This window comes from Mobula hypostoma, chromosome 4 (assembly GCF_963921235.1).
Source record: "Mobula hypostoma chromosome 4, sMobHyp1.1, whole genome shotgun sequence".
In the NCBI taxonomy this organism is placed as follows: Eukaryota; Metazoa; Chordata; class Chondrichthyes; order Myliobatiformes; family Myliobatidae; genus Mobula; species Mobula hypostoma.
Genome location: NC_086100.1, coordinates 17,006,930 through 17,019,396, shown reverse-complemented (window position 1 = coordinate 17,019,396; position 12,467 = coordinate 17,006,930). Strand labels below are relative to the sequence as shown.

Genomic DNA, 12,467 nt, shown 5'->3' with positions numbered 1-12,467 from the left:
ACTCTCGTCCTCCAGACCCAGAAAAGTCCTTGTAAATTTTCCCTGTATTCTTTCAACCTTATTTACATCTTCCCTGTAGGTAGATGATCAAAACTGCACACAATACTCCAAATTCGGCCTCACCAACATCTTATACAACTTCGTGAATCGGGAAGCCCAATATCCTAAACAATGAATGCCTTTATGCATTTTGAATTTGTTCCACCAAATCTGCTGAATTCTATATTTTTTGTTCCTGTTTTATGTCTACCAAGTTATAAGGGCTTCTTCGGCTTCTGTTTTTCAAGCCTACTAATGCACGCTTCCAGATGACTAATTGCAAATTTGTATCTGTCAGTGTCATCTCCGTAAAGGGACTGATGTTCGGACCCTATACTTTGTGTCACACATGAGACAGCAAGTCGTAAAGATTTTAACTTTCCCTCTTATAATATCCCATTTATTTAAATTTTTAACATAAAAACAGTTGAAAATCATCACTTACTTTAGTCCTTAGATCAAGATATCCTTTCCAAAGTTTTCTTTCCAACAGTGTAAATTCCAGCCTGTGCAATTCAGCCTGAAACTAATGGATACATGTAAACTATCAGGTGCCTGTTCTCCTTCAGAGAAGTTACTGAGCAGATACTGTGTAGCAATTTCGTTAACCTGAAGCTGTTGTGAAGATTTTAAGGAAGTTAGTTATTTCCTGACTTTAGTGCATAACGCAATAAAATTCTGCCATCCAATGTACACTGGGGTTGAGTGTGTGTGCTCACCAGTAATTCAAAAACAGAAAGTAAAGCCAGAAGATGCCAAAAATCAGAAACAAAACAGATGATGTTAGGAAGACGCAGCAGCATCTGTAGAGAGTTAAGCTGAGCTACTGTTTCAGGTCAACGTTGTGGTGATTTGGCATACACTACCCAAGAAGAAATGTGAGGCAGGCTTAAAAGGAGTCAAACAGTGGTGGGGTGGAGATATATCTCTACCAAAGGAGAAGTAAGGTGCTATTTCCCTCTGGTGGCCTGCAGGTCACCCTTAGGCAAGAGGTAATACTTGCTTAGTTCCCCAACACCTCCGGTGAGCGTTACAGGAAGCAATGTGGTGGATGGCCGTATGAGCAGCTGGTGCATCTCACAAGTCCTGGTTATGAGACCACTGACGCCACTGAAGAGTATTGATAATGGCTAGGGTCACATGTCTTGTAAAGACACTGCTCAGAAGAAGGCAATGGCAAACCACTTCTGTAGAAAAAATTGCCAAGAGCAATCATGGTCATGGTGGCCTATGTCATATCTTACAGTACATAATGGTGATGAAACAGTGTCCCAGGTAATAGCACTGATACCTCGTAGTTCCAGTGACCTAGATGTCTGTACTAAGTCTACATGGAGTGCCACTGATGAGTAGCTGTTGGCATGACACTAGTCCAGCTCGGGGCTTCCCGGAGTTCGAACTTCAATTCTGGTGCTGTCTGTAAGGACTTTGTTTTTTGTGGAAATTACCAGGATAGTTGATGAAGGCAAAGCAGTGGATATTGTCTACGTGTACTACAGTTCTTTGAGGGAATGGGACCCGCTTTCGGGGTTCCATAACTGGCCGTTGTTTGGCACACAAAAGGCTCGGCCTAAGAGTCCGGCTTGGATTCGGAAGCCTAGGATCTCGGGGCCCTGGAGACAGGCAGATCGAGGGTCGGTGTCACGACTGGTGACCCCTGTGTCATCAGAGGAGTCGAAATATCTACGGCTGTGTGCCTGAAGACCCGGGATCTTTGCGATCTTCAAGCACAGAGCTCGAAAGAGGTGACGTAACGGACTTCTAACATTGTAAACCTGTGAGTTGTTTGTTATGTCCCTCTCTCTGCCGGGAAAATGGAGACACCTCCTTCTCCCTTATTAGAGAGGGAGAGAACCTGCGGTATGTCGAATACCAGGTGAAGTGCAGTGGGTAACTGCAAGTCTGTGTCTTTGCTATTGCTTTGCTCACGCTTGTGTGCTCGGTGGCGGGTGCCAATGCTTTTTTTTGCCGGTGGTTTGAGGGGGAACTGTTGCTTGCTGCCAATTACGCGCGGGAGGGAGAAGAGCTGTGGGGGACTTTGGAGTTCTAACATTTAACAGTCATTCATTCTTTGGGGTACTCCTCTGTTTTTGTGCACGGTTGTGAAGAAAAAACATTTCAGGATGTATATACATTTCTCTGACATTAACTTGTACCTTTGAACTTATGTTCTTCCAGTGAACCAGTTGGGTTTCCTCCTACAGTCCAAGACGTACTGGTTAGTAGGTTATTGTAAATTGTCCTGTAGGGCCAGCTGGTGGCGCAATGACATCAGTGTTGGACTCTGGAATGAAGGTTCCAGGGTTTGAATCCAGTCGGGGCCAGTCTGAGTACGCTTTCCATCTGTGCCGGGTTGAGTGTTGAGATTGCAACTTGACCTCGTAAAATAAAGGTGTAAATACTGTGAAATGTCTGCGTGAGGAGTGGCGCGCCACACAGTCTCTCTCTCGCTCCGCACCTTGTGAAGGCATGAAAAAGACATTGTCCCGCCGACATTGTACACGCACGGACACAGACGCATACACACTGCCAAAAAAAAGTAAATTGTCATGTGATTAGTCTGGTATTAGATAGGTGGGTTACTGGGTGGTGATGGACAGGCCTGTTTTGTGCTGTGTCACTAAATAAATAAAAATAAATATTAATTCTCCCTGATTTCACCTGGGTGTCCTCCCAAGTCTGTACTCATAATTTCCCAACACCTGTACCCAGTACTTTCATTTATGAAGGCCAATGTGCCAAAATCTTCCTTTACCACCTATCTATCCACCTGTGACACCACATTCATAAAATTATGGATCTATATTCCCAGATCCCTCTGTTTTACCACACTCCTCAGTGCCCTACCGTTCACTGTGTAAGTCCTACTTTGGCTTGTCTCCCCCAAAATGCAAAACCTCACACTTGTCTGCATTAAATTCCACTTGCCATTTTTCAGCCCATTTTTCCAGCTGCTCCAGATCCCAGTGCAAGGTTTGACAGTCTAACCTGCTGTCCACTACACCCCCAGTCTTGGTGTCACACGCAAATTTGCTGATCCAGTTAACTACATTATCAACATAGCGGACTCAGCACCAGTCCCTTCAGTACACCACAAGTCACAGGCCTAGAGATAGAGAAGCAACCATCTGTTATCACTCTTTAGCATCTCCCACTAAGTCAGTGTCTAATTCAATTTACTGTCTCATCCTGAATGCTAAGTGACTCAACCTTCTTGATCAACCTCCCATGTGGGACCTTGACAAAGGCCTTACTAAAGTCCATGTAGACAACATCCACTGCCTTGCCTTCATCAACTATCCTGGTAATTTCCACGAAAGATTGGTTAGAGCTGCGACATTACCTCACAACTCTTGAACTCAGTTCCACAGTAATGAAAGCCAACACCATCTGCTTCCTTAACCATACTGTCGTCAAGTTGCATGACAACTTTGTTTTTAAGGTGATTGGACGGAAGTATGGGGGAAGTACATTTTCTGCACAGAGTGGTAACTGCATAGAACACCCCGCAGAGGTGGGAGTAGAGGCAAATAAATTAGGCAAATTTCAGAGACTCTTAGATAGGTACATAGATGATAGAACTCTGGAAGGCTGTGTGGAAGAGAAGGTCCCATATCTTGGAGTTGGTTAAAGGTTTGGCACAACATCATGAGTTAAAGGCCAGTACAGTGTGGTTATGTTCTGTGTTCTCTAGAACTACTGTACTTTTTGTAGATAAAACACATTGCAGCTTTTGTGTGTAGGATATGTAGGGACTGAATGTTTATGGTTGTTTGAAGATGGTAGCAGGTGCTTCAACCTCTCTCTCACTTTCCGGGTCTTGTTCTTATTGAGGCTGAGGATCGTCTGGAATCCCCCGGCAGCCATTAACAGGCACACAGTTGCAAATCTGTGGAATTTCGCAGACAATTCAGTGTGGCCAGCACAGGATTTTTTGCAGCAGTACTTGTCCAATGCATTGCAGTTTAGTGCAGCAACTTAGATGATGATGTCTTGCAGGTTCATTTATGAGGGCTGTGCCCACTCTCTGGCTGCGCTCTTGACACATTCAGGCCCCATTCAGTTCAAACAACACTTCATCTGTGCATCTGTCAGGTTCATCTACTTGATCTGGTGCTTCCCAATACGGCCTTCTCTACATTGGTGAGACCTGACACCGGTTGGGGGGACCACTCCGTTGGGCACGCTCACTTCATCTGCTACAAAAGGTGGGATTTCCTGGTGGTCACCCAATTCCTTTCAACTTCCCATTCCCATTCTGACATGAAACGTTGCCGTCGGAAAGCAGCATCCAACATCACCACCCAGTTCAGGCTCTTTTCTTGCTGCTGCCGTCAGATAGAAAGTACAGTACCTCAGGACTTGCACCACCAGGTTCAAGAACAGCCGCGACCCCTCAGCCATCAGTCTCTTGAACAAAAGGGGATAACTAGACTCATTCTACTTCTGGTGTTCCCACAACCGATGGTCTTGGTCTGACTGACATCAATTGCACGATTGTTTCTGCGACACCACTCAACCAGCTGATCTGTCGCACTCCTGCGTGCCACCTCATTGCCATCTGAAATTCTGCCAGCAATAGTTGTGCTGTTGGCAAATTTATAGATGGTGTTTGAGCTGCACAATCATGTGTGTATGGAGAGTAAAGCAGTGGGCTAAGCAATCATCTGATTGATTGTCTGTGAGCAGCTGTCATTTACAATTCTTACTGACCTTCCGGATGGTATGTTGTGCCGACTCTGTCAGGTCTGTTTAATGTTTATAGGACTATGAATTCATTAAAGTAACTTTAAAGTGCATCATTTAGACTCCGCTGGTTTCCGGGTTTAAAAGGTCAGATATTGGGCATGAGACTATATTATTTTCAGCTGCCAGCAAAGTGGCCTCTGTAATGGCTCCGTGTTGGTTCACTCCCTCCAGTCAAGTAGCTGAAGCCTTAGGAGCTTTGTCAGCTCAATCCGAGGTGGGGACCAGGTTCCCACCTCCCCCCCCGCACCCCCCCCCCAGCCAGATTACATTCTGGGCCCTTGCTGCCTTTAAGTTTCAACAGAGAGGAGCACTGATTACCAAGCTGAGGGTCGATGGGAGGTGATAATTAAATGAGGCTTTCCTTGTCCGTGTTGGATGTATGATCATAAGACATCAGGACAGAATTAGGCCAGTCAACCCATTGAGTCTGTGCAACCATTTGATCATGGCTTATTTATTTTCCCTCTTTGTCCCATTGCCCTGCCTTCTTCCTGTAATCTTTGGCACCCTTCACACTAATCAACATCCTTTAAATATTTCCAATAACTTGCACAACATTCTCTTCAGTTTACAGAGAATGGTGTGAAAAACATAAAAAAAGAACCCCATATGCGGCAGTTCTGTGGGCAGAAACACTTTGTTAATGAGAGAGGTCAGAGGAGAATGGCCAGACTGGTTCAAGCTGACAGGAAGACAACAGTAACTCAAATATCTATTTACAACACTGTGGAAGAGCTTTTCTGAATGCATAGCACGTTGAACCTTGAAGTGGTTGGGTTACAGCAACAGATGACCACACTGGGTTCCACTCCTGTACCTATTAAAGTGGCCACTCTGTTAACAAGATCAGTAAACAAAGTGAACTCTCAGCATTTGTTCAGACACATGCTCTGATCTCAAACATTTATACTATCCTGCCCTCTCCATAGGTGTTCTTTGATCTACAATAGTTTCTGCTTATTATGGACTGTGGTTTTCAACGCCTATGCTTGCTTTTCATTTGACACATTATCAGTTGGACCTGTTAATGGAATGTTACATTATTGTTGTGCTATTTCCAGAAATGCACTTTAGCTAGAAATCAGTCACTCGTTCGTTATGTGCTGTGTTGTATGATGGGGCGATCATGGTCTACCCATGACCACGATTGTTCTTGGCAAATTTTTCAACAGAAATAATGTTCTATTGCCTTCTTCTGGGCAGTGTCTTTACAAGACTGATGACCCCAGCCACTATCAATACTCATCCAAGCTTGTCTGCCTGCCATCAGTGGTTACATAACCAGGACGTGATAAGCACCAGTTGCTCAGGCGACCATCCACCACCTGCCCATGGCTCCACACGACCCAGACTGGGGGCTAAGCAGGTGTTACACCTTGCCCAAGGTGACCTACAGGCTAGTTGGAAGGAAGAAGCACCTTACACTTCCTTTCGTAGAGACATATCTCCACCCCACCACCCATGTACACCAATATCAGAGTTAAAATAAAACATCACTTTGCACTGGTATTGGAGAGAGATTTGACATTAAACTTTTAGAAAAGTACAAATGTACCCCTCTGGAAAGCGTTATGGGACTATTAGAAACTTAACACTATCTTAAATGTTTCTTCCCCGGCAATTAATCTGATCAACCATTCTAGTTAGCTACCCCACCCACCTCTGTCTAATACCCCTGTCTCTGTACTACACTATGGACATTAAACCACTTTTTTTATAACATTGACATTGTAAATATATGTTGGTATTTATATTTTCATATTTTGTTCTATAGCTGTCCTTTAACCTCTAAATATTTATATATATTTCTTTATTCTTTATATTTGATGATTTGTTGCAAGCCATGTCCCTGACCAACACACCGCAGTAAGTTGCTAATACATGTAAATGTACAGTACTGTGCAGAAGTCTTAGCCACCCTAGCTAGTTACATGTGATTTTTGCACAGTACCTTATATGGCGATTGAAGTTGATGCTTAAAACATCAACATCATTTAAGTAATTGCCTTGTTTCACTCCTTCTCCAACGGACAGTTTTTTTTAGCCATCAGCTTCAGTGGCACAGTTGTGGTCAACCCAGGGCATGAGAGCATGCCTGGGTCTGGTCAGATATAAGCTAGAAATTTGCCCTTAATGAAGAATTGATGCTCAGTGCAATTGGTGAGTGACCACAAGCAGCCATTTCGAAATGTGTAATAGGTCAAGTGTGGCTCAGTTGCTGCTGCGTCAGTACTGGCCTGTTCATTCAATTTCCACCTTACCGAGGCCTAGCTGGTGTTCCTTGCTTCAACCTTAAAAGTTTGGGGACGCCATCTATACTCGTCATAATTTTGTATATATCTATAAGATCTTCTCTCCTTCTCTATATGCTCCAGGACATATAGTTCTAACCTATTTAACCTATTCCTATATTGTAATGAATGGCATCAAAAACCTGTAAGTCTGATAAAAGGAATTTGGGAATACAGATCCATAATTCTTTCAATGTGGTATCATAGGTAGATGGGGTGGCAAAGGAAGTTTTTGGCACATTGGCCTTCATAGGTCAAAGTACTGAGTAAAGGAGTTGGGGTGATATGTTGAAATTGTATAGGACATCGTTGAGGCCTAGTTTGGAGTATTGTGTGCACTTTTGGTCACCTACCTACAGAAACAACTTTTTCCCTGGAGCATTGAAGAATGAGGTGAGATTTGATCGAGGTAAACAAAATTAGGAGGGGTATAGATAGGGTAAATGCAAGCAGGCTTTTTCCTCTAATGTTCAGTGAGACTAGAACTGCAGGTCATGGGATAAGGATAAAAGGCTTTGTCGTCGTCGTGGCTATCCCTCGAGGTCGAGGATGTTGGTCTTCATTCTGTTGATCTACTTATGGGCTCTCAAGTGGCTTATGAGTCCAATCTTAGCTACTACCGCATTCAGGACAGGTAGTTCCAGATGGCAGATTGGGCTTTGGTTGTTGCTGCCTCTCTTTCCATTTTCTTCTCTTTTCTTCTAATTCTGCACATCTGTTGGCTTCGAAAGTTGCTGTTCCTTCTTGGATGATGGCTTGCCAGAGCTTCCTGTACTTGGCATTGGTTTCCTAATTGTTGATGTCGATGTTACATTTTTTCATATTGGCTTTTAAGATATCTTTGAATCTCTTCTGTTGTCTGCCTCTTTTACGTTTGCCTTTTTTAAGCTGGGAGTAGAGGATTTGTTTTGGCAGACGTTCGTCTTTCATCCGAACAACATGACCGCTGCATCTTAGTTGGTTCTTGATGACGTAGGCTTCAATGCTTGTTGTTTTTACTTCATTTAGCACACTGACATTGGTTCTTCTATCTTCCCAGCTGATATTTAAGATGTTTCGAAGACAGAATTGATAGAACTTTTCAAGTGCCTTCAGATGTCGTTGGTATGTTGTCCAGGTTTCTGTTGCGTACAGGAGCATTGGGATTACCACTGTTTTGTACACTAGCATTTTGGTGTCTGTTCAGATGTCACGATCATGAAAGACTCTTGTTCGGAGACATCCAAAAGCTGTTCCAGCACATTTAAGATGATGTTGGATCTCGTCATTAAGGTCGACATTCGAGGAGAGGTGACTTCCAAGATATGGAAAGTGGTCCACGTTTTCCAGGGTTGTTTCGCCAAGTTGAAATGATGGTTCTCTTGGAGAATCTGCAGACTTCCTCGTGTCTGCATAGGATAATTATGCTGAATTTGCAGTCATTTGCAAAATACAGTTCTCATGAGAGAGTAAAGCAAATAGATAAAGAAAAAGACGGGCTTTATTTACATTGAGACATCGAAACATACAGTGGAATGCGTCGCTTTGTGCCAGCGAACAGCATGGTCCAGAGATGTGCTGGGATCAGCCCGCAAGCGTCCCACGTTTCTGGCGCCAACATCGCATGCCTGCAACTTACTAATCCTAACTGTACATGTTTGGAATGTTGGAGGAAACCCAGTCGGTCACTGGGAGCATGTTCAAACTCCTTACAGATAGTGGCAGGAATTGAACCCCCGATCTTACAGCTGGCGCTGGAAAGTGGAACTAAATTGTAAAAAAAGAACTAGAAAAATGCTGCTTTACAGATTGCAGTAAGGAGTTGGACCACATATTTGAGATTAATGTAGAAGATGAATTTTCATATCATATTCTCATATTTTATACAAGACCATTGGGCCCATTGAGGCTGTACTAGCTCTCAAATGATTCACATCAATCTCAGTGATCCACGCTTTCCTTTCGTTATGTGCCATGTTGTATGATGTGGGTCTTTCCATTGACCATGATTGTTCTTGGCAAATCTTTTTGCAGAAGTGGTTTGCCATTGCTTCGGCTGGTCAGTGTCTTTATAAGAAGGATGACACCAGCCATTATCCATACTTTTCACAGATTGACTGCTTGGCGTCAACGGTTGCATAGCCAGGTCTTATGATATACACCAGTGGCTCATACGACCATCCACCACCTGTTTCCATGGCTTCCTGTGACCTTGATCGGTGGAGGGGGGGAGCGGGTAAGCTGCCAGTAAGAGGTTCTGACAGCTCTGGACACCTTTCTTCTCCTTTTGTTTACTTCTGGTTTGTGCATCTTGATCTTGGGAAGGTGCATTTAGTTTGCTGGAGTATTCGCTTATTAATCCTTCTCTTGCTCTCTGTGCAATCTGATCTTTCCACTTGGTTTCCTCACCCACAAAATCATCTGACAAATCCTCTGTTTTTGTATCTCTATTTTCCCCTTTCTTTTTGGCCTTCCATTCATCCAGCTGGGCTTTGATCTTTGCATCTGTTTTTACAAGAAGGTTTTTATCTCCCACTTGAAGTTCATGCAATAACCTTTATGCACATAGAATGGATTCTGGTTCTTTATACTCACAAAACTCAAATGCTTGTAACTTCCCTGAAGTTTCTTGAACTCTTTTCCAGTTTAAAACAAAACCACATTTCACTAGTGACAGCCTGATTAACACACCACATGCTTTCTTAGATGTTGCCTATCAAAAGTGTTGTAGTCAAACCACTGCTTTTGTCAGTTTCCCCATTCCTATGAGCAGTATGGTCCTTCCTTGGTCCAATATCCACAGAAGTACAGAGTTTGGCACCAACATCTGTTTGCCCTCTGTTGGGCCATGGTTCAAGGTATTCAGTACAGAGACAGTTGTGGCACCAATCTGTACCTTTCTTAATGTGCTTTCAGCTGGCTTCATTGCAGGGAATGTGACATGCAAATTGTGGCTGGATCACCAACCAAGTTGTAGTTATCTCAGCCAATCACGACCCCACAATGCTGGTCCTCCTATCTTATTACCATATACTAGCCCAATGTGACTTGTTGGTTGTTGAATGTCATTCCCACAGGAGTTACCTGTTCTCCAGTATAAGCTCTTAGTTGAATGTCTGCAGGATTTAGTTAAGTATCTGAAATGCTGTTCAAACTTATTCTGTGGAATGACTGGAGCAGCTGAACCAGTGTCCAATTTCATTTTAATTCATTTTCAATTCACTTCTAGTGTAATTTTTATTGCTTGTCTATTATTAGTTTTCACATTTTAAGTCTCAAGTCTACACGGTCCTGTGTCACTCTCATCAGTAGCAGATTTTTCATGCAGCATGCCGATTAGTGCTCCTTTTGAAACTGCAACTTGACTTTTTAGCCTTTTCTCTTCCCTGTGCAGACTATCTATTTTTATCTGTCCAAAATGCTCTTTGTATGTGCCCTACTTTGTTGCATTTTCTGCAAGTTTTGCCTTTAAAACTGCATTGGTCTGGTTTATGTGAACACAACGGTAACAGAATTTGTTCAGCCCTGGTGGTTTCAGTTCAGATGGTGCAATTTTGTTCATGCTTAATTTCATTCCTGACTGCAACTCAATTGCATCTCTGTTTGTTATTCCATTGATAGAACAATTTCAACTGTTGTTTTAAATGTCAGATGTGCTTCAGTTAGGAACCATTTTTGAATGCTTTCTTATAAGATTCCACAAGCTAAACAATCTCTCAGAGCATCATTAAGCCCAACACTGAATTGACCATGCTCAGATAGTATCTTCAATTCAGCCACATATGCTAAAATGGACTCCCCTGTTTGACTCTGCTTATGAAACCTAAAGCATTCTGCAATCAACAACAGCTTTAGTTTTAAGTATCCCTGTATTACTTTCACAATATCAGCAAAACTCATTTCTGCTGAAGAGGTTGGAGCAGTCAAACTTCGAAGCAAGGTATATGCCTTTCAAACCAATCCACCCAGCAAAATTGGAACTCATTTCTCATTGGTTTTTCATTTGCTTCAAAATACTGTTCATTTAGCTCAGTATACATGAGCCAGTTACCCATTGTATAATCAAACTCATCCATGTTTCTGATGTAGCCAGCTAGTTCATTTTATTTTAATGATTATTATCACCTGTTTCTCATTTTTTATGCACCTGTGAGTTCTTCCATTTTCTGACATTTTTTTTTTAAAAACTTGATGGTGTCTTGCCTTCCAAAGAACATGTGCTGTGCTTTTTCATTTCACTAGCCATTCCTCATTGCGCCTCAACAGGTCATTAGTCATATGAGGTTCATTTTAAAATACATTGCGGGGGCCCTGGCAGAAATATTTAAAATGTCGCTGTCTACGGGTGAGGTGCCGGAGGATTGGAGAGTGGCTCATGTTGTTCCGTTGTTTAAAAAAGGATCAAAAAGTAATCCGGGAAATTATAGGCCAGTAAGTTTAACGTCGGTAGTAGGTAAGTTATTGGAGGGAGTACTAAGAGACAGAATCTACAAGCATTTGGATAGACAGGGACTTATTAGGGAGATTCAACATGGCTTTGTGCGTGGTAGGTCATGTTTGACCAATCTATTGGAGTTTTTCGAGGAGGTTACCAGGAAAGTGGATGAAGGGAAGGCAGTGGATATTGTCTACATGGATTTCAGTAAGGCCTTTGACAAGGTCCCGCGTGGGAGGTTAGTTAGAAAAATTCAGTCGCTAAGTATACATGGAGAGGTGGTAAATTGGATTAGACATTGGCTCAATGGAAGAAGCCAAAGAGTGGTAGTAGAGAATTGCTTCTCTGAGTGGAACCCTGTGACTAGTGGTGTGCCACAGAGATCAGTGCTGGATCCATTGTTATTTGTCATCTATATCAATGATCTGGATGATAATGTGGTAAATTGGATCAGCAAATTTGCTGATGATACAAAGATTGGAGGTGTAGTAGACGGTGAGGAAGGTTTTCAGAGCCTGCAGAGGGACTTGGACCAGCTGGAAAAATGGGCTGAAAAATGGCCGATGGAGTTTAATACAGACAAGTGTGAGGTATTGCACGTTGGAAGGACAATCCAAGGTAGAACATACAGGGTTAATGGTAAGGCACTGAGGAGTGCAGTAGAGCAGAGAGATCTGGGAATACAGATACAAAATTCCCTAAAAGTGGCATCACAGGTAGATAGGGTCGTAAAGAGAGCTTTTGGTACATTGGCCTTTATTAATCAAAGTATTGAGTATAAGAGCTGGAATATTATGATGAGGTTGTATAAGGCATTAGTGAGGCCAAATCTGGAGTATTGTGTTCAGTTTTGGTCACCAAATTACAGGAAGGATATAAATAAGGTTGAAAGAGTGCAGAGGAGGTTTACAAGGATGTTGCCAGGACTTGAGAAACTCAGTTACAGAGAAAGGTTGAATAGGTTAGGACTTTAT

General features: G+C 42.7%; 2 protein-coding genes across 5 annotated transcripts in view; one reads left to right on the top strand and one right to left on the bottom strand.

Annotated features, from left to right (window-relative positions):
• The window catches only part of LOC134345137 (mediator of RNA polymerase II transcription subunit 12-like protein), a 709,294-nt gene that overhangs the window by 405,237 nt on the left and 291,590 nt on the right, over positions 1 to 12,467 (top strand). The gene's annotated exons all lie outside the window — the stretch shown is intronic.
• Positions 1 to 12,467, bottom strand: part of LOC134345141 (P2Y purinoceptor 14-like) — a 40,151-nt gene that overhangs the window by 8,111 nt on the left and 19,573 nt on the right. Inside the window, exons 2-3 of one of the 3 annotated variants that reach the window (XM_063045341.1) lie at positions 2,196 to 2,417; positions 485 to 565 (exon numbers count right to left, since the gene is read on the bottom strand). The exons of 1 other annotated variant lie outside the window; for it this stretch is intronic. The gene's annotated coding sequence lies outside the window, so the exon portion shown is untranslated. Of the gene's footprint in view, positions 1 to 484; positions 609 to 2,195; positions 2,418 to 12,467 lie in introns of those variants that run through there. One more of the 3 variants, XM_063045342.1, reaches the window with a different exon arrangement.